General features: G+C 40.6%; 1 pseudogene; it reads right to left on the bottom strand.

Moving 5' to 3' along the window:
* Positions 1–4,739: 4,739 nt before the first annotated feature.
* LOC131920497 (ATP-binding cassette sub-family G member 3-like) overlaps positions 4,740–27,618 on the bottom strand; it is a 71,030-nt pseudogene continuing 48,151 nt past the window's right edge.

Raw genomic sequence — 27,618 nt, forward strand, 5'->3', positions numbered from 1 at the left:
CCCAGGCTCAGGACCTGTCTAGTCTCAGGTTCTTGACCACTTCACAGTGTCAGGTATAGGCTTCATTTCAGGTTGTGGAACGTAAGCCCAAATTTAAAAATTAATTGGTTGTTCCCATAACATTTGTGCCAATATTGTGCCAGAATGTCTTGCAGGCATGTTACTGCTGGAGGTTACAGAGCTCATAACTAGGGACACTGTTGATTGCTATTCTCCTGTAGGAGCATCAAAGAACCTCACAGTGCCATGAATGCTAGGAGTAGTGGTGAAGCCTCCAATGTGTACCTGCTTCATTTCTTGTGTTAATGACATAAATAAGTGGGGTCTTCAGCAATAGGTTCCTACTATCAGGTTATGGATAGCAACCAAAAGCCTTGGCAATAGTCTGTGATGTTTGGGAGATCTCCTTTGGACAATGACTGAACATGATGTAATCCATTCCTGGCACTCGAGGTTTACTTGGTGACATGTCTTTCCAGAGCTCTGTCTTGTCTCTTATATGATGACTTCATTATTATTCCTTTCATATATACATATTTATAGAGTGCTTCTACAATAGTAAGTTTCCATATATGTTTTCAAATGGCCTTTGTGTAATTGCCCTGCCTTTTATTCCCTCATCTACCTTGCCCTCACATACCCTCCCATTGAATCCTAGTCTAGTTTTCCATTCATCTCTTTATAATATTGTACTCTTATTTCTCCTTCCTTGGATCCTCTTGTCCTCCCTGGTCCCTTACTAGCTGCCTAAACTCTATGTATTCAGATTGAAGCACACATGTCTAAAACTTATAAGCCAACATCCACATGTAAGATAAAACAAGCAGTATTTGTCTGTGGGTTCTTGGTTAGCTCACTCAGAATAAGTGATTCCAAATGCATTCAACAGCTGAATAATGTAATAATGTTCCGTGGTATAAATGTACCACATTTTCAGTATCCATTTATCAGTTGATAGACATCAAAGCTATTCCCAATTTTGGCTCTAATGAACAGAGCAGCAGTGTATATAGATAAGGAAGTACCTCTTTAGTAATATGTAGAGTCCTTTGGATCTATACTCAAGCACATTCTAGCTGGATCTTGTGGTAGATCAGTTTTCAGGTTTTTGACAGGCTTGATGGATTCTGGTGGAGGCATATTGTCTTGGTTGGTCATGTTTGTATTTTCTGCACTTGGATCTAGGAGTCTGGAGTTACAATATTTGAAGTGCTTCTTGATGTAAATGTCTAGTCTTCCCTTTGTTGGGTGGGTGTTCTGTCCTTTTGGTTGCTGTGGCCCACTCTTCTCCTGGCCACGTGTGGCAGCTGTGTGGTCCCTGAGTTCCAGTCTATTGGAAGAACTGTGAGGATCTTGGTAGAGAGCTGTTCCAAAGATCAGCAAATACTCACAGAAGAACAGAGCTAGGTTTGAAGGAAATACTCTAGAGTGGTAGGAAGGAGCTAGGAGTTCACTGGGTCATTACCAAAACCCAAGTCCCTCACAGATGGACACTTATAGTGTATGTGTGGTAGGTCATGTGACAGGCTGCAGCAGGACTGAGGGTAAGTCTAGAGAGACCAGAATGGAGGACAGGAAGGAGGATGAAGTTTCCATACCTGAGTAATAGCCTAGTGTGACAATTGTGGGTCCCTGCTAGAGAGAGTCTGTCAATGAGCAGAGTCCCAAAGGAATGCAGATGGGCTAGAAGGAACCACTTAATCAGCAACAGGAAGAACTAAGGGCACACTGAGTCTGTACCAAGAGCCAAATTGGATTTTTTGATACATGTGCATAAGTTTGTAAGATATTTTAAAACATCCATATTATTGATGAGTACTATCCTGTTATGGGAAAAGACTGAATGAAGAACTTATGAATATAAATTATAGAAACACAAGGGAAATAAAGACCTGTGAAGGTGCAGATACAGCAGCATAATCTGTAATCTCTAGGAATGCAAAAGATCTTGGGAATTAGCAGATCTAGGAGTAGGCAAGTATTTCAAGAACTAGTTTCTACAGATACTGATGTTCAAGGCAGGGCCCCAGCATCTGGGTCTCAGCAATGTTCCTTAGGTGAGCCTCTTTTCAAATTCTTTACCACTGAGTTAACCTGGAGCTTAAGTGACTTTCTGATCAAAGTCCTCCTGAAACGTCACAAGGGATATTTCATATAACAAGAACCCTATCTTCATACCGCAACTATAGTCAAAGCTCCCAGTCAATACTCCTGAGCCATTACATCACCACAGGGAAGTATCCACCTGTCCCGGCTGGTTTTATGACAAGTTGACACAAACCAGAGTCATCAGAGAAGAAGGAGCCTTAACTGAGGAAATGCCTTCATAAGATCCTGTCGTAAGGCATGTTATGCCTTCTATAAGCAAGAGGTTGAGCAAGCTATGATGAGCAAGTAAATAAGCAGTACTCCTCCATGGCCTCTGCAATTAGCTCCTGCCCCCAGGCTCCTGCCCTGACATCCTCTGGTGATGAGAAGTGATGTAGAAGTATAATCCAAACAAACCCTTTCCTCTCCAGCTTGCTGTTTGGTCATTGTGCTTCATTAAAGCAATAGAAACTCTAAGACAGCATCCATAAATCTTATTTAATGAGCTCATCAAAGACATTTTAGTGGTCATTCATTATGTGTGGGGTTTTTTTGTTTCTTTCTTTGTTTTTTGTTTTGTTTTGTTTTGAGGTTGTGTTGTTTTTAGCCCAGGTTAGCGTCAAACATATGATCTACCTGAGGATGACCTTGAACTCCTGATCTTCCCACCTCCTAAGTGATGACAGTATAAGCACGCACCACCACACCAAGTTCATTGATTTGTTTTAATCATAGAATTAACATATTTTTAAACATATTTTAGAACTATGCTTTTAAAACAGAATAAATATATTTTTATGGACCAGATAGTGGCCAAAGATGGATTCATTGGCTATTACATTTGGTGGATGATTGCTTATATTCTCACTGTAAAGATGAAGATGTAAAAATGTAAAGAATGTAAGATTTTCTGGGACAAATTCTTTTCCAAGTAAAAGAAATTTGATTGATTTCCTCTCATAATTATTATCAATGAGATGAAGTAACATGCAATATTTAATAACATTACCTCAGAGCTTAGACTCTCTCACTTATAATTTAGTTTGTTACTATCTTGTAAATTTAAAAAAATATAACCATTGCTGATTTACAGAATATCAAAAACCAAGTAGAAAAAAGTCTTCATTAGAAACTGTACACAAGAAGTTCCTTTTTTATATTTGTGATTTTTATTTTAAAAACTTGACAATTCCATATATGTATATAATGTATTTCAGCCATTCTCCCTCCCTCCCACCTTTCTGTTTAATCTTCCAACCCCTTCAAATGCCCCTCTTTACAAGTCCCTTTCTTGCATTCATATCTTTGGATTTGTCTCATGACCCACAGAGTTTAACCAGAGCTGTCTGTGTGACCCTGGGTTTTAGAATATCCAGTGAAGCCTAGCTGGCTCTCCTGTGAGTATACATGTGAGATCAATGACTGCCTCTCTCCCATGATTTCCCAGTAGCAGTAGTCAGGCAGAATGGAGTATGGTCCTGTTGAGTCCCTCTCTGACCCTTGCTGTGCTGATGAGGGACCCATTCTTGTGCAGGCAGCTGTAGATGTTGTGAGATGGATCAGGGTGGCAATGGCTGTGTGTGTCCTGCCCACAATACAGCATTTCCCACCCTTCTTCTCATCTTCTGGCTCCTGTACTCCTTCCACCCCTCTTCCACACTGTCCTAAGCTTTAGAGGAGATGGTATACGTGTCCTGTTCAGGATTAAACACTCAAGTGTCACTCACTCTGGTACCTGGAGCAGCCATGAGTCTCTGCATTCACCACAGTTCATTACGGTGGGAATGTTTTTGGGTAAAGATGGCTGTAGCATTTATCCATGAGTAGAAGTTTAAATATTTAGAAGACAGTTAGTAATCACATCTCTTTAAACAACTGTTGAAAATTTCTAGCATAGAACCGAAAACTCCAGTTAATGGTTTTTTGGCTGGATTTACAGGGAAATAAAGTTTTGATGTTGTAGAATCCAACCTTCAGCAGGCCAGGGATTAAAGGTGAGCCATGGAATCTGAGGACTAATCACTCCATTGATTCTTCTATCTGAGAGTGTAAACCTTAACTCTCTGGAGCCAGCGAAATGGGAAACACACACACACACACACACACACACACACACACACACACACACACACCTCCAACATGTCAGGTTCTCATCTAGGGTGTTGATGGATGGCAAGTCTTCAGCAGGTCAGAGAAACTGAAGAGGACATGCAGAGCAGGTGAACTAACGGACAGACAAACTGACACACTAGGACCTATCTGAGGGTCAAAGCTTAGATGTTCATTTTATTATTGTTTCCATTGCTTGTTCTACTCTATCCTTTTTCTGTTCTGTTCTTCTACCCTGATGTTTCCCTTCTTTCTCCTTCCTGATGACTTCCTTCTCACTCCTTCCTGATGACTTCCTTCTCACTGCTTCCTGATGACTTACTTCTCACTGCTTCCTGATGACTTCCTTCTAACTTCTTTATTTCTTCCCTGTAGCTTAAGTTTTCCTGCCTGGCCCACCTCAGGACAAATCTCTCTCACCTGCCAGTCCCACAGCCTCAGACCCAACCAAGTAAACACAGAGACTTATATTGGTTACAAACTGTATGGCCGTGGCAGGCTTCTTGCTAACTGTTCTTACAGCTTATATTAATCCATTTCCATTAATCTATGCCTTGCCACATGGCTCGTGGCTTACCGGCATCTTCACAAGCTGTTCCTCATCGTGGCGGCTGGCAGTGTCTCTCTGACTCAGCCTTCCACTTCCCAGCTTTATTCTTCTCCTTGCCCCGCCTATACTTCCTGCCTAGCCAACGGCCAATCAGTGTTTTATTGATTAATTAGCAACACATTTGCCATACATCCCACAGCACTTCCCCCTTTTTTTTTTTTTCAAAAAGGAAGGTTTTAACCTTAACAAAGTAAAATTACATATAATTTGGGAATTTGGGCGTAGCTTCTCTTACTACTTCCTGCTGAAGGGGGGCGCTGTATCTTATGGGGATACAAAGAAAATTTTAGAATTATGGAATAGTCCATGAGGCTGTATCGTCTGAGCCAGATGCCTTCAAACCATTCTGGATGTTGGATCATCTGGGCCATGGTGTCATTGGAGATCTTTCAGGGGGTCTTGGCTGGTCAAACCTGATGTATCTTAATCTGGAACAAATCCATAGCCTTTGGCTTTCTGTGGGAACAAAAGCAGAGTCTCTTTTCCAAAGTAACATATCCTTACATTCAAATTTTGAAGTCAAGGTATCTTTAAAATATATATATTGGTTTAACTCAACAGCTTTTACAATCAAATGTTTTTCTGCAGTTAAAAATCCCAAAGACAACACAATCCAGATTCTCTGTGTAATATCCATTTTTACGTGGCTTATTTTTTATACTACCTTTACTGTCTCTTTAATGACTTTATTTTTTAAAACTATGTATTTGTTTCTATAACTCTATATATCACCTTTTTGTCTCTTTCAAGCCTACGTATCTTTTACACACATTGTAAACTATTACATCTGAATCTGTCTTATTGTGAATCTCTTGCCTTAAACTGCAGCAGCTGTGGCTGCTGGCTCCGCCCACCTCAGCTTCCCAACATGGCTAGTTTACCGCCAGCTCTGGGAGCTATCGTGGGTCTATGTTTTTATCCAAGCAGCATGTAGTCCAGAAACCTCTTTTTTTGTTTTATACTAGCAATGTCTAAATCCACCATGCAGCTTAATGTGCCACTTGCAGAGGCCTGATTCCCGCCATACTGCAGGTTGAGCATGCATGCCAGGAACCCACCAGTAGCTGAAACCAGCAGCTGCCGCTCATTTGAGAGAGACAATTAGGAAGCTGTTTTTAGCTCCGTTTTAGAATCTTTTTTCTCAGTTTTTAGGTGGAAACTCTTGCCACCACGTTGGACGCCATTTGTAGCTTAAGTTTTCCTGCCTGGCCCACCTCAGGACAAATCTCTCTCACCTGCCAGTCCCACAGCCTCAGACCCAACCAAGTAAACACAGAGACTTATATTGGTTACAAACTGTATGGCCGTGGCAGGCTTCTTGCTAACTGTTCTTACAGCTTAAATTAATCCATTTCCATTAATCTATGCCTTGCCACATGGCTCGTGGCTTACCGGCATCTTCACATACTGTTTCTCATCGTGGCGGCTGGCAGTGTCTCTCTGACTCAGCCTTCCACTTCCCAGCTTTATTCTTCTCCTTGCCCCGCCTATACTTCCTGCCTAGTCAACGGCCAATCAGTGTTTTATTGATTAATTAGCAACACATTTGCCATACATCCCACAGCACTTCCCTTACAGCTTATATACCCCAGAATCTTTCCAGCAATATAAAAATTACAATGTGATTATATTCTATTTTTAACTGAATGATTAAAATGAATACAAGTATAAAAAACATGTTTCCCATTTCCCTTAATGAATTAAACATTTTACTCATTACAGGTTAAAAACAAATTGTCCCCAAGCACCCACATACAGGTAAACATTTATGTTTTAGAATTCTCATAAATCAAGAGCTTTTCAGCCATAACTGCTTACACAGACAGTAGTTTTATAATTGCCAGAAAAACAAATTACTAGTTTCACTCTTCATATTTTAGAGTTCTGCCCAATTATCTCAACTATCCAATTCTTTGTTTTCTAGTTACATGAGGTGTTATTTAAAGTTTGTTTTAGCTATGTTGCACACCAAAATCCATGAACACATTTCCCAATATCAAAATAACTTGAGTTAACTCCTGGGACTCGATTGTTTTCCTTAATCATTAACCTAAGCCACAGTCAATAGGGCTCTCAAGAAAACTCATAAGTCCTAGCTGTATGACACCTCCTTGTTGCTAATTTCTATGCTCTGCAGCCCCTGCTTTATCAGGGGCAGTGGCAACACTATATTCTACTTTTACCTATATTAATATTCCCACTAAGCTAAACTCATAATAATGTCTTACTTCATTTGGTAAAAACTCTTAATCATCAAAATTCTATTTAAACTACCACTAATATTGTATAAAATCATTAGTTCAGTGAAACAGTACAGCTTAAGAGGAAATCATCTTCGTAATAATCCACAGGTAAAAATGCCCAGTAGAATGAGATATTTCCATGAGATAATCACACTACATTAAAGGCAGTGGGGATCCCCTTCCCCCATTCACACCAAGCCAGATAACAGCCAGTGGCAAACAGGTGAAGGCACAGCACTAGCAAGAGACATTCTGAAGCCAAAGCCCTCAGAACCTTTTCTATCCAAGATTCACCCATCAGTGCCTTACATTCTGGTGGGCCAAACTCCTGAATTCAAGTGCTCCCTGATGTTCCCCTGGCATGGCCACCAGCAAAGTTTTCATTTTTTTTAAATATCATATTAATTCAAAGAAAGTGGAAGAGTGAGTTAAAAATGCCTCTTTTTCTTAATAATAACCGAACATAGGTAATTGATAAGAAGATAATCATTATACAAGCTAAGGCCACATGATTCTTCCAGAAGCCCCATGATGAGAGATCGATGCCCTGGATTATCAAGTATTCTTCTCCAGTACATCTGTAATTCAACACACACAAAAATAATGTCAAAGTTTGTTCAGTACATTAACTGTTGCTTCTTTTTAAGAACTCATAGTTTCAACACATCCCTAAAAATTTCTTCTTTATATTTAATTGATGGTAGTAATGATGTACTTATACTTTTATTATATGTCAGTCTAACCTATTTGAATCAGGTCACTTTGTTAATTTCAAAATCAATTAAAAATGCGTAGCTATCACATCTATTTAAAAGCATAGAGGAAGTAGGCTCAGTAAACTTGGCCGAGTTTAGAGAGTCATACTAAGGTCCAACTTTGTAGTCTTCAAGGTGTCATCTACTTCTAAATCTATAATGCTGCCCTTTCTTCAAAGGGAAAGGCATGGATGAAGGACTTGTTTCTCCTGAAGTAGAAAACCTCAGCTTCCTACCGACACACAGACACTCCAAGAGATCAATCTTTGTGCAGTTCTGCTGACTCAGTAGACATTCATGCAATAAACACAGCATCAAATTCTAGACCAAGGACCAGAGAGACTAAGGGTTTCCGCCAGGAGTCAGACAATTCCTGTCAGTTCGTCTACTAAGGGAGCATGACAACCACAGATGCTATAGAACATCCCCAGTAGTCCATGGCTACAGAGAGAGCCTGGGAAGCAGTTGGAGCACAAAGGGATGCAAAGGCCTTTACACAGGTTAGAAAAGCAGCTGTGGCTAAAAGTTATTGATATATTACAATTACCACCTGTGTGTCTCTGTGTGTCTCCATCCCTGTGTGTCTCCATCCCTGTGTGTCTCCGTCTCTGTGTGTCTCCATCCCTGTGTGTCTCCAACCCTGTGTGTCTCCAACCCTGTGTGTATCCATCTCTGTGTGTCTCCATCCTTGTATGTCTCCATCTCTGTATGTCTCCATCCCTGTGTGTGTCCATCTCTGTGTGTCTCCATCTCTGTGTGTCTCCATCCCTGTGTGTCTCCGTCTCTGTGTGTCTCCATCCCTGTGTGTCTCCATCCCTGTGTGTCTCCGTCTCTGTGTGTCTCCATCCCTGTGTGTCTCCAACCCTGTGTGTCTCCAACCCTGTGTGTATCCATCTCTGTGTGTCTCCATCCTTGTATGTCTCCATCTCTGTATGTCTCCATCCCTGTGTGTGTCCATCTCTGTGTGTCTCCATCTCTGTGTGTCTCCAACCCTGTGTGTCTCCATCCCTGTGTCTCCATCATCTCTGTGTGTCTCCATCTCTGTGTGTCTCCATCTCTGTGTGTCTCCATCCTTGTATGTCTCCATCTCTGTATGTCTCCATCCCTGTGTGTCTCCATCTCTGTGTGTCTCCATCTCTGTGTATCTCTTAGGATTTAAAAGCTCCCAAATCCACAGAAAGGGCAGATTTATTCTTCCTCTTGTGAGGACAATCCTTTAGTAAGTATGAGGTCTGTGGACGGCCTGCCTCTGGTTTCACTTTACCCATCTCCATCCTTCTGACAAGAAACTGGTAAGGAATTTGTTTTAGGATGACAGACTATGCCAGGAAAGAGGAGATGTAGGAAATGAGATATCCCCCCATATTTGTTTTCTTATCAGTAATTCAAAAATAATTCAAGTTACTATTATTCATTATTATTTTGAACATCCATTAGAGATTTAACATATAAACATGTTCCTTTCTCACTTATATATCAAAAGCAAATCAATGACAGCAATCATAGAAAGGGGAGGTATTATAACTTGAAAATAATACACTTTAATTTTATTTAAAAAAATCTTTGTTTCTATTTAAATGGTATTGGAAAATGGTATTTTCTTGAGAATGTTGAAAAAAGTATATTTTTCAACATACTGAAATATGTGTTTCTTTCATTGCAGGACATATCCTCTGATAGGATATTTTACACACACACACACAGACACACACACAGACACACACACAGACACACACACACACACACACACACACACACACACACACACACATCTTTGATTTTTTGAAGTGTTTGAGGCAGAGGAAAGACCCTGAAATCTGGCAGGCAAAGATTACTCACTTTAGCCTTGCTGCCCTGACATTCTTGGCCTCTGCTCACAGGTACCATAATCTATACATGTAGAACCTGAGAGTCCTTGCTAAGCTATCAGAGCAGTCTAGGTCAAGCTCAAGTGTTCTGAAACAAGGAACTAAAATCCACAATCAAGGTACCAAAACCATTTTTAAAAGGCCCAAAGAACCCTTTCTGCACATTGTCTACACCATGTAGCAGTAGGATCAAAACACATCCATTTGTGCACTGGTTACAATGACTCACTCTAGGGAACTGGAGTGTTAATCACAAAAGGATGGTTCCCCCTCTAAGTCTAACAGCATTGTATGTCCCCATTATGACACTGAACTCAAGCTTACATCACATAGTTATGACATCTACTGACTTCAGCTGTGTTACGTTCTGGACAGAAGTTTTGTCCCAGGAATGCACTATGCTGCAAAGCCTGTAACACAAACAAAAACAGAGAAAGGCAAATAGTTTAATATTTCATAAGTTTCCAAAGAATAAACAGGGCTATAACTTCATGTTCAATCTTAACTGCAATTTTCAAAAAAAAAAAAATTGAAACAAACAAAACCCCACCAAGTTCAGTCTGCCCAGAAAAGCAGTGCCCCTCCCCCACACTCAAGAGACTTAGGATCAAAATGATGGTGTTTTGCAACTACTAAGAGGTAGACTCTCTAAGGAGATTATCTCAGGCGTATCCTTCTCTGCAGAGTCCATAACAATGTAAACACTGTAATTAATAAATTCCTATTGATTTAGAGTAACAATATATTCTTGCTTGTTTTCATCAAAACCAATTGTGATTATGGGAGTAAGATAGTCTGTTAAGACACACTTTATGAGAGAGAAAGCTTCACAAAGTCTATGGGTATCACATGGTTTCTCTTTCTTTTAATTTCCTGATATAAAGTATGTATCTTAGTCCTTTATCCTTTCATTATTTCCTTATTGGGTAGAATCACAACTGTATGCTTTTCATCATATCATCAATCTTTCCTCTTTTCTCTGGGATTTTTCTCACCCTTTATTTCCTTCAAATAACATTTCACTGGGGAAAACCCCAGATAACTCACTGACCTTTGGGTAGAATTACAGGAAAGTTCTCATCTTTTGCTCCTAGAAGGAAAATCCTGGGGAGTAGCTGGTTAGAAATTACAGGTGGGGGAAGGACTTGGTTGGGATTCATTTCAGTTACTACAGCTGGAGACCCCAAGTACAGTGACAGACAGGACAACTTACTGTAAATCCATAATGAGGAATGTTGAAGTACTGAATCCATGAGATGTTCTGCAAGAAGTTCGTGTAAAATAGTGATAGACCTGAGATAAACTACAAAGAACAGAAACACCAATTAGAACTAGTCTAGTAGTTAAGAATTCTAGACAAGATCCTCCATCTTCAAGACTCCTTCATCCTTCTGATCATTTCTGCTCAGATCAGCTCTTTAAAACATTCTTTCGGTCAGCTCTAAACAGAATTCTTTACTCTTTGCAAAGCCAAGCCTCTCTGTGGTTTTCAAAAGGATCTGCCACCCCACTCTGCAGGAGCCAAACCCTCAGATGCTTACCTTGTTTATCTTTAAAAGGGCATGTAATCTTTGCACACCCTTTAAACTTTAAATATATCCATCCTACCTATTTAAAGTCCTCTTTAGATTCCTCATCATATCTAATTTATGTAGATATTGTGAATGATGAACAAGGAAGAACAAGGAAGAGCTCTGAAGTTCACACAAAACTTGTCCTATGTAGTCTTAAGTACAGTAGAATATGCAAAACAATGACTGTGTGTGTGCATGCAGACTGCACCTGACCAAATGCTTCTACAGAAAATACAACATTTGGCATCGTAACTAGTTTTCAGGTCTCATTTAGAAACTTTGTATAATAACCAGTTGTCTTAGTTCCTTTCCTGTGGCTGTGATAAAACACCATGACAAACAGTACATTTCTAAGTACAAATTAAAATCATAATGGGAAAGAGATGACAAAAACAATCTCATTCAGAAAAACCTCAAAAAAGGGGAAGAGGAAGGGACAGTCTTGGAATAAATCTAACCAAATGAAATACTTGTACAAAAGCTTTAAGACACTGGGCAAAAAAAGAAATCGAAGATACTAGAAGATAGACAGAGCTCCCATACTTATAGATCGGTAGGATAAATATGAAAATATCCACCCTAACAAGAGCAATCAACAGATTTAATGCAATCACCATAAAAAATACAATACAATTCACATACACTGAAAAAACATTACTAAAATTCACATGGAAATACAAAAGACCCAGATTAGCCGAACAATTCTGAACAAGAAAACTGCTAAAGGTATCATCAACCATTGAGGGTATCACTACCCATTGTGAGAGAATCAATCCCATCTTCTCTATTGATAATAGGCTTTCAGTGGGCCTGTCTGCACATCTGGGAACAAGAGCAACAGACTCTGGCAAACTTTACCAACTCATGAGTCCTTCTCTCATAAAGAGGACAATATGCCATTTCCTCTGGTAGGGCCAGGGTCCCACTCAAAGGAAAAGTACACTTGAGCCTGGGGATGTCCTGCCACTTAAGTGTAGCAATCCCTCCTTGGGCACATGTGCTGTGCAGTTAACGCAGTTTATCCAAGTATTCAGTTCTATACTTCAGTTTTATAAGCACATTTATCAAAAGTAAAAAAAAAAGTGAACTCTACCAACATTATGTCCTTTAGGTAATGAGGTATTGTTAGGTTCCTTCTGAGAATTAATTTTAAAGGCTGCCTGGATGATCTAATGGGGACAATTTGGAACTCACGTACTTGTCTATCTAAGAAACATTTCTGTTTATGTTTTTTTTAAGTAAGGGTAAGACTATACACTCATCAAATTGGACTGTTAGAAAATCTGTTTTAGTTACATTAACAAGTTTTGGTTATCATTTAAAAAATAATAAACAATACTTTTCAATCTTAATTTTAATGATTTTCCTTGCGCTGAGCTTGTGCCTTTCCCCTGGACAATGATGTCAGCAGCCTTTCTCTTGGGTGTAAAGTGTCCCACCTCTTCAACCTTCTGGACTGTGCTCTCAGTTAACGGCACAGGAAGGGGCCTCCCAGGTCAATTTGTTTTCTGTTTTGTTTTGTTTTTTGACTTTTTAGCAGCATGTGGTCCCCAAGCTGGAAAGCACAGGCTGGAAATTTTAGCAGAGGAGTCTAGGTGAAAACTTTGTTACCTAAAAGAAAGCAAAATGGAGAAGAGAGCCATGACACAACTGAGAAACTGACTTTAGTTTCCCTGGTGGGAAGGGCTGTGGACTCCCAAAGATAAGAGACATGTAACATTCATGTGGAGAGAGGCCCCTAGTCCTTCTAAGAGCGATTTTAATCTTAAATCTATTTAGTTCTGAATTACTCTAAGGTAGTCTTCATTATTCCAGCAGCAGCATGGGGAAGGGAGGAGGCCTCTATCCATCTGAGGAGGTGTGCATTCCTACCAGTGTATACGAAAGTTTTCTTTTAGTTGTTACCTGATTCTCTGGTATTTGTGGAATTTCATCTGGATTCCTTCAAAGTGCTTCAGTTCAGATCTCCCAGGTGGGTTTTTAATTATTTCCAACCACCTTTTTTCTCTTTTGGCAAGTTACACATCCTTAATACATACATCTGTTTGGCACACACCTGATTAACCTCCAGTTAAGTTTGGTTTCTATTGCTGTGATGAAGATACCATGACCTGACCAAAATTGTGGGGGAAAAGGGGTTTATTTAGCTTTCCCATCCTGACCACAGTCTATCATCAAGAGAAGCCAAGATGGAAATTCAAGGGAGGAACCTGGGGGCAGGAGCTGAAGCAGAGACCATGGAGGAATGCTGCTTACTGGCTTACTCCCCAAGGCTTCCTCAGCCTGGATGGCCTTCCCAGTGTAGTACTGCCTGCAGTGGGCTGGGACCTCCCACATCAATCATTAATGAAGAACCCATCTTCCCCAGTCTTGCCTCCAAGTGATTCTGAAGACATCATGTTCTCAAAAGAAGTCCTCCCACCCACCCCCTTTTTTTGAGACAGTGTTTCTCTCTGCAGCCCTTGCTGTCCTGAAACTCACTCTGTAGACCAGGCGGGCCTTGAACTCACAGAGATCTGCCTGCCTCTGCCTCCTGAGTGCTGGAATGTGGTGATATTATGTCCCCCAATATATTGTGCACCCTAATAAACTTATCTGGGGTCAGAGAACAGAACAGCCACTAGATAGACATAGAAGCTGGGCATGGTGGCACACACCTTTAATCCCAGTACTTGAGATCTCATGTGTTGCTTGGAAAAGACACACGCCTTTAATCCTAGGAAGTGATGGCAGGAAGCAGAAAGGCATATAAGGTGTGAGGACCAGGAACTAGAAGCTTTTTAGGCTTTTAAAGCTTTTAGGCTTTTAGCAGTAGTTCAGCTGAGATCAATTCAGATGAGGACACAGAGGCTTCCAGTTTGAGGAAACAAGATCAGCTGAGAAGTTGGCAAGGTGAGGTTGGATGTGGCTTGTTCTGTCTCTCTGATCTTCCAGCATTCACCCCAATACCTGGCTCCAGGTTTGTTTTTATTTATAAGACCTTTTAAGATTCGTGCTACACTGGGATTAAAGGCATTCTTCACCACACCCAACCCTACCTTTACATTCCTATGACATTAAAAAAAAAAAACTTACTTTTTAAAACTTCCATGGGGCATGTTTGTTTGACTATTGAGAGCAGGCATTGGCAATCAACTCTGTATCATCATGATAGAAAATAATAATAAATAGAAATCTTTTAAAACCATAACAATAACATGCTGGTTTAGAGTTTTGTTGTTGCTGTTGGAATCCATTGGTGTGTTTAATTATCTCAGTAAGAAGCCTATCAGCTCCAGGAAAAGGATGGCATTATTTTTTCACATTTGAACATGTTAGAGGCCATAAGATTTTGCTAGAATTTGAGATTTTTGTTTTATTGGTGCCTACATTTTGGCATGCTTTTATCATATCAGCAATAGTAAGAGGAGCTAGATCCATGGAATGAAGGTTTATTGATTAATCATTTATTTTAATAATCAAGAATTTGCATTTGATTATAATAATGAAAGAAATAGGCAATAGCAACTTCTTTATTGTTTGTCTATACTTTGTTGTAGACAATTAACATAGTTCATAAAGGGCTCTGTAGGCTTCTGTCTGACAGTGGAAGTTATGAGTGTGTATTATAATCAGGGACTTCATTTTAAGTCCTGGCAGTCAGTGGCCTCCACAGGCTAGCTGGGAAGCCAAGGATTGACTTTATTTAGTAACCATTTAAAGATGGCAAGTGTTGAGCCACAGTTTTAAAGTTTTATTTTTAAGAGACTAAGTAATTAAACAGATTTTCTTTAAGATTTTAAGTTTATATCAGGAAAAAACTATCATATCTATCTTTCATATCCAGTTATGATAAAACCAAAGTGCTCTCAAGGTGAAGGCAGAGCTTGGTTATGGATGGACAAGCCATTCAGCCTCAAGCTGGTGGAGAACTGCTTGCTGCTGGGAAGTAGGCAGTAGCCTGTCTGTCAATTTGCTGGAGCAAGATGTGGGCAGGGCAAGAGGAAGCCCCGCAGGAGAGTGCACCAGTGTACTCAGGAATGACAGTTCCCAGATTCCATTCAATGGAATTTTTTTGTTCTCATTTTTTTTTAAAGTAAAGATTGTATTGTGGATGCATATGAAATCTAGGGGGCAAGACTTCTCCATGGTGAAAACAGACAGGGAAACCAACGTGCAAAGGCTGGCAAGCAACAGGAGAGACAGCATCAGGGAGAGCTGTGGTTTGGGCCAGTCCACCCCCAAACAAAGGCCAAACTATTTCACAGAATGTAGGGAGACGTCCAGGAGACAGTTTAACATCATAATATCACCTGTACTCCTATTCAAGTTTCCAGTCATATATTTTCCAGGATAAACTTACTCTATTGTGCACCCATATTCTCCCCCTTAAATATATCATCACTCATGAGAAGGGAAAAAGAGAGGGGTCACACAGACTCTGTCCACCTTATTTGTATGTACACATTCAGTCCTCTTTAACCCTCCACCCAATGCACTGGAGTCACTGTAACCCGCATTTCACTTTTTTAAATCTTCCATAACAATGCTCAGGCAATTCTGGGCTCTGGAAGGTGACTAGTATTCCCTTCTATACTCTGAGGTAGGAGGACCAGAACCAATGGGCAGAACTCCTTGACATGGATCCTAGGCCTTGCTGTTTCTGCTGTGCTGTGGGGTCCTTGGTCGAGGATGGCAGCAGAGCCCATCTCCTACAGATGGGCTGGTCCATAGCACCATGTTTGTCTACTGGCCCATGCCCTGGGAGTCCAGCACCCCAGCAATGAGGGAGGTGAAAACCTCATCACCATAACCCAACAGGAGCCCCCAGAAATGTTAGACATTTTATTTATTGGTGCTTTAGGCATGGGTTTTATTAATCTTTTCTCTGAAACACCATACACTATACATGACTAACCTCAGAAACTGGAAATTAAAATCCATTTATACATAAACTCATGTGCTTACATGTGTAAGACCAGAGTTTCTATTCTATATTTGAGGCCAGTCTGACGACAGTCCCCACCACTCCTAGGAATTGAGAAAATTGTCTTTAAAAAAACACCAACCAAACAACCAAACAAAAAAATAGTGGATGAGGCTGAGGACACAGCTTGGTTCATGGCAGGATGCTTGCCTGGCATGCACAAGCCCATAAACCAAGTGTGGTAGTGCAGGCCTCTAATCCCAGTACTAAGGAGGTAGAGACAGGAGGATCGAGATAGAAACTTGTAGTTCTAAGAACCAGAATGCCAAGGCTTCCTTTACATAAACTAGTCTACAGTCCAGGCCAACAGGCTTGGCAGGCGACTCTGAGTCTAATTCTGAATAAGATGGGGCAGAAATTTCCATCAGATTCTATTTGTCTCCTGTATGTGGTGACTTTCATCTTGATTGGGTATGGGCAGTGAGTTAGAAATGCTGAATTGTGGGAGAGGGGTCCCCGGAGACATGGGCTGAAGTTACAAGTGTGCTCAAGGACAGGGACCGTCACAAAAGACTCTTTTGCAAATCTTTTCCTTGGGGGAAGGAAGTACACAGGGGACAGTGGACAGATAACTACAATGGCAGTGACCGACCATTCATTTCTGATGGTATTTATGGCCTGCTCTATGAGATGGAAATATGTCTGACACTGTGCTAGTGGGATCACAGGGCCCAGAGGAGAATCTACTGTTGTTCTTCTGAATGGATGTGGTATTAAACTGACTTCTAATGAGTTGTACTGATATTCACAGATTAGAACATCTCAGGCCTTCATCAGAGAAGCTTCCTTTTGCAGGAGATGGTGGTTAACACAGACCCACCATAGGTCAACACACAGAGAAGAGAGACTACAGAGGATCCAGCCCTGAATGGGACATCTGTGTATCACACCCCTCCTCCCAAGGATCAAGGATCAGGATGAAAGAGTCTAGAGGGATTGTAAGAGCCAGAGGCTGTAGACAACTACAACAAAACAGGGTTCTCCTGTCACTATTGGACAGTGATACATAGGAATGCTGTGCAGTGTGAAAACATGGGAACACCTGTACAAGAACAAGACAGAGAAGATCCCTGCATGGAGGGGAGAGGCGGACATGACCTCTGACACCCACCTGAGGAACTACTGGCAGTTGATGGCTGCTCGGAGGAGGAGCCAGTTTTCTTTAAGGATGTGGCCCCTGAGAGCCTTCCCATGCTGCAGTAGATGGCCCTAAACACCAGCACACATGGGCAATGCTAGGTAGACCCAGGGGTTTACAAAAAGCAAAGCAAAGCCTGAGACCGGGAGGGGAGAATGGAGAGAGTGACAGGAAATGCAGCTGTCACTTTCCTGTTGCTGTGACACAACACCATGATCAGGGAACTTGTAGAAGAGAGAGTTCCTTTGGCCTAAGTTTTCCAGAGTGACAAGAGGCCATCTTGGCAGGCAGGCATGGCAGCAGGCAGCGGGCTAGGAAGTGGGAGAGGAAGCTGAATGCTCACACCTTCATGTGACAGTGCAAAGCAGAGAAGGAAGAGGAAGGGGGACTGTAAGCTAAATACACAAGAGTCTGTTTAAAGGGTATCAGAGTTTTATTAAGATATGAATAAGTGAGACAGTTGATTGGCTTGATCTGTTTGGGAGGCATCCAGTCAGTGGGACCGGGACCTGTCCTCAGTGCATGAGCTGGCTGTTTGGAACCTGGGGCTTATACAGGGACAGTTGGCTCAGCCTGGGAGGAGGGAACTGGACCTGCCTGGACTGAATCTACCAGGTTGAACTCAATCCTTAGGGGAGTCTTTGCCCTGGAGGAGATGGGAATGGGGGATGGGCTGGGGGGAAGGTAGGAGGGGCAGGAGGGGGAAGAACAAGGGAATCCGTGGCCAATATGTAAAACTAAATTAAATTATTAAAAAAAAAGATGTGAAATGGGGAAATACACTCACAAATACAGGATGTGGTAAATCCAGTTGCAGAGTTCTTGGAAAGCTGAGGACCAATCACACGCTGCTTTATGCTGCCTGACCCAGTCTTTACCACACAAGGGAGTATGACCCCCCCCTTCTCTTCCCTTTCATGAGGTCACATAGGCAGACAAGAAGCACTGCCTACATTGGGCCAGATAGCCCAAGGTCAAATACCACTATGCTTCCCCTTTTTGTCTAAATAAGAAGGTTCTAAACCTAATACAAAACCATATACAATAAGAAAAGTTATCAAATATTGTCCAGGAGAAAGAATAATAACATAAACAAAAATGGAACTACACCAACAAGAACAACATCAAGCAAGAAACACATACTAAATGTCTAGACCACAGGTAAATGGCAAATTACAGAGATTACACCAACAGCTGTCCTAATCCTGAAGAATCTAAATCTAGCCAAGATATGAGAGGAATGAAATTGTGACCATCTATGCTTCAACCCCGTCAAAGACCTAAGAAGGAAAATAGTATTACCTGAGTAAACAGGAAGTACAAGCAAGCAACTTCTGAAAAATGCAAGAAATGGCAGAGACAGCTGGCTGTCTGGACAGTCACCCAGTGTTTCTCTGCAATGTTGGGGCATCCACTTTTGACTACAGGCCTAGAATATCTGATAGACCATTTTCAGAAGCAGGAAATTTTGAAAGATTGTCTTACCCTGTCTTGGCAAGGTTCAGCAGTCGCTTTCCTTATGTCCTATTTGTCCAGAATGGACAGTATGCTTACTGTCAGCAGTAGAGGCAAGGGCAGTGCTATGCCCAACAGGCCATTTTTGCCAAGAAGACAAATTCCATATGGAGTGTCTTCGATGCCCAACATCCTCTCTGGAGTAGATCAGTGATGCCAGGAGCAACTGTGTCTCACATCAACAGTATTCTAAGTTATTAAAACATTTAAATGCCATATACTCTAGGTCTATGAAGTGTTTGAAGATTACCTATCCATCTGAAATATATATCTATGTATCTGAAAGGCCTAACTAACGTGACTATAAGTATGACAAGAGTGGGTGACTACTGACCTGTAATTCTTTTCAACCTAAATAGGTTAAAGACTAAGATTTCACATTATGAACATAAATAATCAGTAAACTGATGTACAGTACAAGGACAATGACCTTGAATTTGTAACAATATACAAAATATCTTAATCAGAGGTAGAAATATATAGTTCAATATGATAACAATATCCTTAATATATATCAAATATACAAAATATCCTAAACAGAAGTAGAACACACATATAGTATGACAAGTATAATTTATATTTGTATCAATATACAAAGATATTTTAAATAGGAGTAGAAACATATGTACAATGTAACAAGTATAGTTTCATATTTTTATCAATACACAAATTATCTTAAACAGAAGTAGAAAAGTAATTTTACATTTTTATCCATATAGAAAAATCCATACCAATGCAAATTATCTAAAGCTGATAGTTACAAAATTAGTTTACAAGTATCTACCTTATTATTCTATCCTATCTATCCCCCCTTTTTTTCAAAAGAGATTCCTGAGTTAAACTTTATTGCTCCACCCCAACCCTATTACAACTTATAACCAACCCCTAACATATGACAATTATCCATAATCCTGAGAAAACAAAACCTGTTGGGAGAGGGAGAGGGGCTGGCCCCTCCTGCATTCTGCTGCCCAAGCCAAGGACCCAGAGCCCACACTAACCCATGAGCCAAAATGTTCCAGATCCCACCCTCGGCCTCCCTGGTACCCACCAGGGAAGCCTGCTTTGCAGTGTGAGCTCAGTGACCTTTGGCCCACCTGCCCTTGCCCAGCTCTGAACAGGCTCCAGTGGCCACCGTGAGTTCACTGCAGAATTCACTGGTACACCCCCCTCCCCTTTTATTAAGGAATACAAATTAAGATTACAGGGGAAAGGCTATAAACACTCAAATCCCCTCCCCTTGCACAGGGTCAGACTTTCTCCATCAAGTCTCTACCTCTCCAACAGCACCACCAACTGCAAACCAAGTTTTCAAGTCCCTGAGCCTTAGGGGACATCTCTTATTCAAAATTCCACAAGAAAGGATTTGGGAGGGAGAAAATGGCATGGATTTCATCAAAGCATTTTATTTGCTTTTAAGAATCTGTCAAACAAAAATTAATTATAACATACTTATTGAGGATTTACATTACTGGGTGACCATACATATATGGCCATGTAAATAGAAAATATAAACAAAACTTAGCACTTTCTCAAAGACATGCACCTGCTATTGCCAAGCTAAAATATGCTCTTGCACTAGCAGAAAGGATATGAATGTTAACACACAAAATCAATCGTTCTATTTACTTGATATGCTTTTTGGGAAAATGTGGGATCTGGATTCATTTAATAGTTAATTAATTTACATTAAGTGTATATATTATGGGTATGAAAGACTAAGACTGGGTAATCAATTACAGAAAGATGAGCAGAAGTATGCTAATTCAGGAGACTGATTAGTACTTAGGAGTCTGAAATCTTCCCCTATTCCTAACACTTTTCAGAATATAAGTGAGCCCTGAGATAGATTCCTTGTGCTGAACACTTACATTGATCATTGTTGTAGAACATTATTTTTAAAAGTGTTATATTTGTTTATGCTGTGGAACATTTGTTTAATGAGGCAAAGATGTGTTGCATTCTTTTATGTTGCATTTTTTTAACTCTGAGAAGCTGTGATGCTTTGCCCATCTAAAACACCTGATTGATCTAATTAAGAGCTAAACATCAGGAGGAAGGAGAGGTGGGGCTGGCAGGCAGAGAGAATAAATGGGAGGAGAAATCTGAAAGGATAGAAGAGCAAGAAAAAGAAGAGAAGGATGCTTGAGGCCAGCCACCCAGCCACCTAACCAAACAGCCAGTCACAGAGTAAGAGTGAAAGTAAGAGACACAGAAGAAAGAAAAGAAAAAGCCCAGAGGCAAAAGGTAGATGAGATCATTTAACTTAAGAAAATCTGGCTAGAAAGAAGCCAAGCTAAGGCTGGGCATTTATAAATAATAATAAGATTCAGAGTGATTTATTTGGGGGCTGGGTGGTGGACCCCCAAAAAAGCTAAGAGTAAAGAGTAAAAAACAACCAACTACACATCATGACCTTTTCCCATTCAGACTACTGACTAAACCAAATCACCTCAGCTATGGTTAAAACAGCAGGCGAGTCTCTCACACCAGCATGAAAGGAAGGCTGCAATCTGTCTTGCTATGGGGGAATCTGCCAATCATACCACTTTTTGAAATTCCAATTATTATGGTTTTATAATATGATCCCAAGAAATGTCTGTTAAGCGCTCACTAGAAAGGGCATGTTACCCACATCACAGAACTGACATCAGAGCAGTATCCACAAAGCTCAGGAAGAAAGATGGCTCCTTCTCTCCTACAGACCATAATAAGCTTTAACATAAAGCCTCATGTCTCAAATACTGATTTGTCAAGCAGGTTACATGTGCAAGAGGGAACATAAGAAAATTTTCCTCCTAGAAAAACACAATTCACACTCACCAGCATCAATATAAAGTAGATGACCACAAGTACTGTTGGTACGGCTGCTGCTTTCTCCCCTGCCCCTATAAACAGTGGCAGGGAACTGGCAGAATAAGCCAACATCATGATGGTAAAAAACATAGCGAAGAAACCATTCACATCTGTTTTCACTCCTTAGAAAGAAAAGAGTGGTGTCAGTTCATCTACTTAATAGAATTATACATATTTTAAATGATACTTTAATAATCAATGCGACTATTAACAGCTTTATAGCCACCCACTTCTCTTGGTCTCCAACTGCTACCCGATCTTGTGGATGCTGGGAACCAAATTTGGGGACTTTGTAGTAGCAACAAGTGCTCTTAACCAATGAGCCTCTCTCCAGCCCCATCATATGGCTTTACTTTTATACTTGCCACAAAAATCCCTTTCCATATAATACCTGTTCTCCTCTAAACATAATTATTAGCAATTTATAGGATACTGACATGGAGAAAAATTACTGTATTCTCTCACAGGAGAATCAGCAATAGAACACATTCATGTTCACACATTTCTCTGTGTTTATTATAATTGCATTATTAATGAAATTGGGATCAGGACTGTGCCAGTTAGTTTTTATCAATTTAACACAGGCTAAGGTCATATGGAAAGAGGTAATCTCAACTTAGAAAATGTGTTCATTAGCTTGAACTGTAGGCAAGCCTGTGGGGAAATTTTCTTGATGAATGATTTATGTAGGAGGTCTTAGACAACTGGATGATGCCATCCCTAGGCAGGTGGTCCTGGGTTCTTTAAGAAAACAGGCTGAGGAAGTCATTAGGAGAAAGCCAGTAAGCAGCTCCCCTCAGTGGCCTCTGCTTCACTTCCTGCCTCCAAGTTCCTGCCCTGAGTTCCTGCTCTGACTTCTTGCTGGTGTCCATGTCAGAGGAGCAGAAGGTGGCAACTGAAGTTCATCCCACCAGGAGGCAATTCCCTGATGGGTGAATCTCAGATAGGCAAGGCCCTGAGACCATAGACTTCAGAATGTCTTTTGCTTCTGCTGGGCCTTTACATAATTGCTACTGCTCTCTTTCTGGAGTATTTGGCATGATGTGGATGGTGAGGGGAGATACCCCACTGCCTGTAATATAGTGTGTTTACCTCATGGAAACATCCTGTTCTACTTGGCATTTTTACCTGTGGATTATTATGAAGGTGATTCCTCCCTATGCTGTGCTTTCTAAATGATAATAATAATGTTAGTTTATGCAGGGTTTTGATGGATAAAAATAAATACAAAAAATGTAGGGCCTACAAGTTTCATTTAAGGGGCTGTATAGAATGCAGTTCAGGCTGATGATTAAGGAAAACAATTGAGTCCTCAGGAGCCAGGCTGGCTCTAATTTTCTTAATGCTGAATGATACAGTCACAGATTTTAGGTATGCATCATTAGGTGAAACAAAGCCTTAAAATAACTTCAGGTTAAATCCAGATGTTTTGATGATAGCTTTGAGATGAAAAACACCAGAAAACAATCTAAAGTTTGCAAGGACACGTAGCTGAGTTACAGATTCATTGGCTTAGGGTCAAGAATACAACACAGCCCAATTGTTGCTAGCTGACGTACATTCTTAGCTAGGTTTGGTTGGTGATCAAAGGTGATGAGTTATTCCTTGTGCCGATTTTTGCCCTTAATTTCCTGATATAAGAAATATTGATGAGTGGGAATGCAACCCAAAGATTTAAAGTAGAGTTGACTGATTCTTTTCATATATAAAAGTTCTGGTTTGTAATTCCTTTAAGATTCCTTATAAGATTACCTTTTAAGGTAAGTAATAAAGTAACTGGCTCTTTCTTTGTAACTGCAAAACTAAGCCTGCCAGAAAGGATCTGACTGAGAAGAATATCTTGCTTGTCTGTGTGGCTAATCTATAACCAGTTACTTGAATATGAATGTACATGGGTTCCTGGAATAATTGTTTTTTACCTGTAATATGTAAAATGTTTAATCATGTAAGGGATATGGAAAACATGCTGTGTGGGGGTTTTTTTTTACTGTTTGTTTGTATTCATTGTAATCATTCACTTGAAAAACAGAGTGTAACCACATTATAATTTTTATATTGCCTGAAAGATTTTGCTGAGGTAGATAAGGTATAAGAAGAAGAATAAAGACAGAGTTATATTGCTAGAAGGAAAACATCAAGAATGACGGAGTTACAAGGAACTAGAAAGGAAATATCAAGAATAAAGATAGAGTTAGAAGGAAAACATCAAGAATGAGAGAAGGAAATCACAAGGAAAATGAAGAATAGAAAATGCAAAAGAAGAATAAAGATGGGGCCTGAAGGAAACCATCAAAGAGTCTGTGAGTGTCTTTTTCCCTAACATATTCAGATAAAAAAAGTCTAGTACGTGCCAACTCTGTGGATTCCCTTTGAGCTCTGTGCTGCTAGGGGCTGGCACCTCAGGCAGAATTATCTTCCTTTGAAGTACATTGAACTGTAAGATGAAATAAACCCTTTCCACTTCAATATTTTTCTGGTCATGGTGTTTATAACAGTGCTAGAAACCTAGCTAAGGCAAGGATTAAATAACCTTGCAGTGGTTTTAATATCTAGAGGGCAGGAAGTGCTTCCAAGTTTAGTTTTTCCTAGGAAATCACCAGGTAACTCTATGGAGGAAGAAATGAGTTCCACAAGCAGATTTGTAATCTTTATGGACCTAATGCTATGAGTCATGCAAAGGCCTGTGTTTTTATAATAGTCACAATAATACAAGTTATATCCTGAGAGAGCTGAGTTCCATGTCCAATTGTTTTCAACGTTATCATTATTATTATCATGGTGTGTATAATGCTTGTGTGGATATAAGGGTGCTCATATCATGGTGTACATGTGCCATAGCATGTATGTGAAGCTGAAGGACAATTTCCTGGAGTGATTCTCTCTTTCACTGTGGATTCTGAGGATCAAATTCAGGTTGTCAGGCTTGCAGGACAAGAACGTTTCCCATAGCCATCCCATGGCCTAAATGACTGGTTCTGAATAATAAATCTCTTATAAAACAAAGTCTAAGCTTTATCAGTGCTTATCTTGTGTGTGTGTGTGTGTGTGTGTGTGTGTGTGTGTGTGTGTGTGTGTGTGTGAAAAGTATGGAAATTCTAAACAATTAGTTTAGAGTGAAGCTTAACCATAATGTTCAAATGAATTTGTGTACATATTTCAAATAACTATTTGTATTACATAATTTCAACAAACCTCAAATTCAGTATCCTCTCTCTTTGTAAGATTAGGTAGCATAAGACACTGTATACATTTAAGTTCTTTTTCACACATACATATGTATAAGATATTATCTACTTTTCTATATTTTATTTATATATAGAGACACTAACACAGAAACAACAAATAATATACAGCTGAGCTAGAGAGATGGCTCACTGATTAAAATCATGTGCTATTATTACAGAAGCCCTGGTCCATTCCCAGCACCCACATGGTGGCTCACATTCTGTAACTTCAGTTCAAGGGGATCTGATGTTCTCTTCTGACCTCACCAGGCACTGCATGCACTTAGTGTGTGCGTACACACACAAACACACACACACACACACACACACACACACACACACACACACACACACACACAAATAAAGTAAAAATAAATCTTTTACAACAAATATGGATAGATATCTAATAATTAATTTTGCTCTACTGGCACTGTCTCAAATGGTTACATTATTACTACATTCATTATAATACACAGAATCTCTAGTAAATACAGAGTTTCATGTAGCATGAATCTTAATGGTACTTATTAATAAAATCAAACCTGAGGCCAGTTATTGGGGTGAACACTGGAAGATCAGAGAGACAAAACAAGCCACAGCTAACCTTACCTGGCCAACTTCTTAGCTGATCCTGTTTCCTCAGACTGGAATGCTGTGGGATGTTCTGTATGGCAAATGTGTTGCTCTGATTGGTCAATAAATAAAACACTGATTGGCCAGTGGCTAGGCAGGAAGTATAGGCAGGACAAGGAGGAGAATAAAGCTGGGAAGTGGAAGGCTGAGAGAGATACTGTCAGCCGCCACGATGACAAACAGCATGTGAGGGCCGGGCGGTGGTGGCGCACGCCTTTAATCCCAGCACTTGGGAGGCAGAGCCAGGCAGATCTCTGTGAGTTCGAGGCCAGCCTGGGCTACCAAGTGAGTTCCAGGAAAGGCGCAAAGCTACACAGAGAAACCCTGTCTCGAAAAACAAAAAAAAACAAACAAAAAAAAAAAACAAACGACAAACAGCATGTGAAGATGCTGGTAAGCCACAAGCCACGTGGCAAGGTATAGATTTATAGAAATGGATTAATTTAAGATATAAGAACAGTTAGCAAGAAGCCTGCCACGGCCATACAGTTTGTAAGCAATATAAGTCTCTGTGTTTACTTGGTTGGGTCTGAGCGGCTGTGGGACTGGCAGGTGAGAGAGATTTGTCCTGACTGTAGGCCAGGCAGGAAAAATTTAGCTACACTGGAAGCTTCTGAGTCCTCATCCAGAATGAATCTCAGCTGAACTGTGCTGCTCGAAAGCCTGAATTCTTAACCAGCCAAATGCTGGTAGTTTCTGGTCCTCATGCCTTATATACCTTTCTGCTTTCTACCATCACTCCCTGGGATTAAAGGCTTGAGTCACCATGCTTGGCTGTATCCTTGAACAGATGGATTTCTGCCTCTGGAATGCTAGGATTAAAAGTGTGTGCTACCACTGCCTATCCTAAGTATCTAGTGGCTTTTCTGTTCTCTGACCCCAGATAAGTTTATTAGGGTACACAATATTTTGGGGAACACAATACCACCACAGTTTCATGTATTATTTTGTAGTATTTTGTGAAAAAGTCTTGAAGACTTTCCTCACACTGAACACCTGTTTTAGATGGCACACAGTGGAGACGTGCTTTTCTACTTATGCTTTTCTATTTTAGACTTGTCACAGTTGTACAAATCAAAACACACTCCCCCAAGAGTAAAGACACGTTCTCTTGCTTTGTCACTTACGTGCTATGCTGAATACTATAACAGTAAATATAATACTTGGTAATAACCTCCTGGGTACCAGCTCAGCCAGCAATTTCCCAAGGAAATATGGTGGCACTCTGTAGTATCCACTGGTATGCTCATGTCTGGAGAGACAAAGATCATGTTAAACATCCTTAGATTAGTCCAGAAGACACATGTGAGATGCTGGCTAAGCTGACTTCTGCCTTGACAGGGAGCCTAACAGGACAGTGTCCCCTATGCTCCATGCTGACTCCCATACATGTTCTCCTAGGCCAGCATCCTGATGACATTCTCACTAGGATTCTCCCCATCAGAGAACTCTACCTTGTTTTGTCCACTTTGATCACACAACAGCCCCTCCAGGGAAGCAGCCCAATGTGTCCACTCTCCTCAGAGTCTCTGCCCTCTGAAGCTGGTTCCCTGAGGAGCAGCTCATTCATACCTCATCTCACAGAGTGGTCATGGAGAATTCTCTCCTTCTAGTTCTTATGAAGGTGACACTGTCACTCTGAGGTCACAGTGCAGCTTCAGGATACTATTATTCTCCTCTTCTACTCTCTTTAGGACAGCTAGATACCAAACCTTATCCTTTCCCTTCCTGGCCCTTTCAAATCCCAAGTTCTTCCCCTCCAGTGTCTTCATTGTATCTCTGACTTTTTTTTTTTTTTGACACAATGTCTCCAGTGCAAGCTGGACTTAAATTCCGTATGTAGCCAAGTATGACCATCCTCCTGCCTCTACCTTGGCCCTAAGAGCTGAGATTATAGGAATACAACCATGCTTGGGGTTTTGTGACACTGTGAATCTAACACAGGGTTTCAGGCACACAAGCACTCTAACTTCTGATTGAGGCCCTCAGCTCCTCTCTGAGGACTCCTCTTCATGGCATGTACTTGGAGGCAAACGTTG

The sequence above is a fragment of the Peromyscus eremicus genome, chromosome 10 (genome assembly GCF_949786415.1).
Source record: "Peromyscus eremicus chromosome 10, PerEre_H2_v1, whole genome shotgun sequence".
NCBI classification, from domain to species: domain Eukaryota; kingdom Metazoa; phylum Chordata; class Mammalia; order Rodentia; family Cricetidae; genus Peromyscus; species Peromyscus eremicus.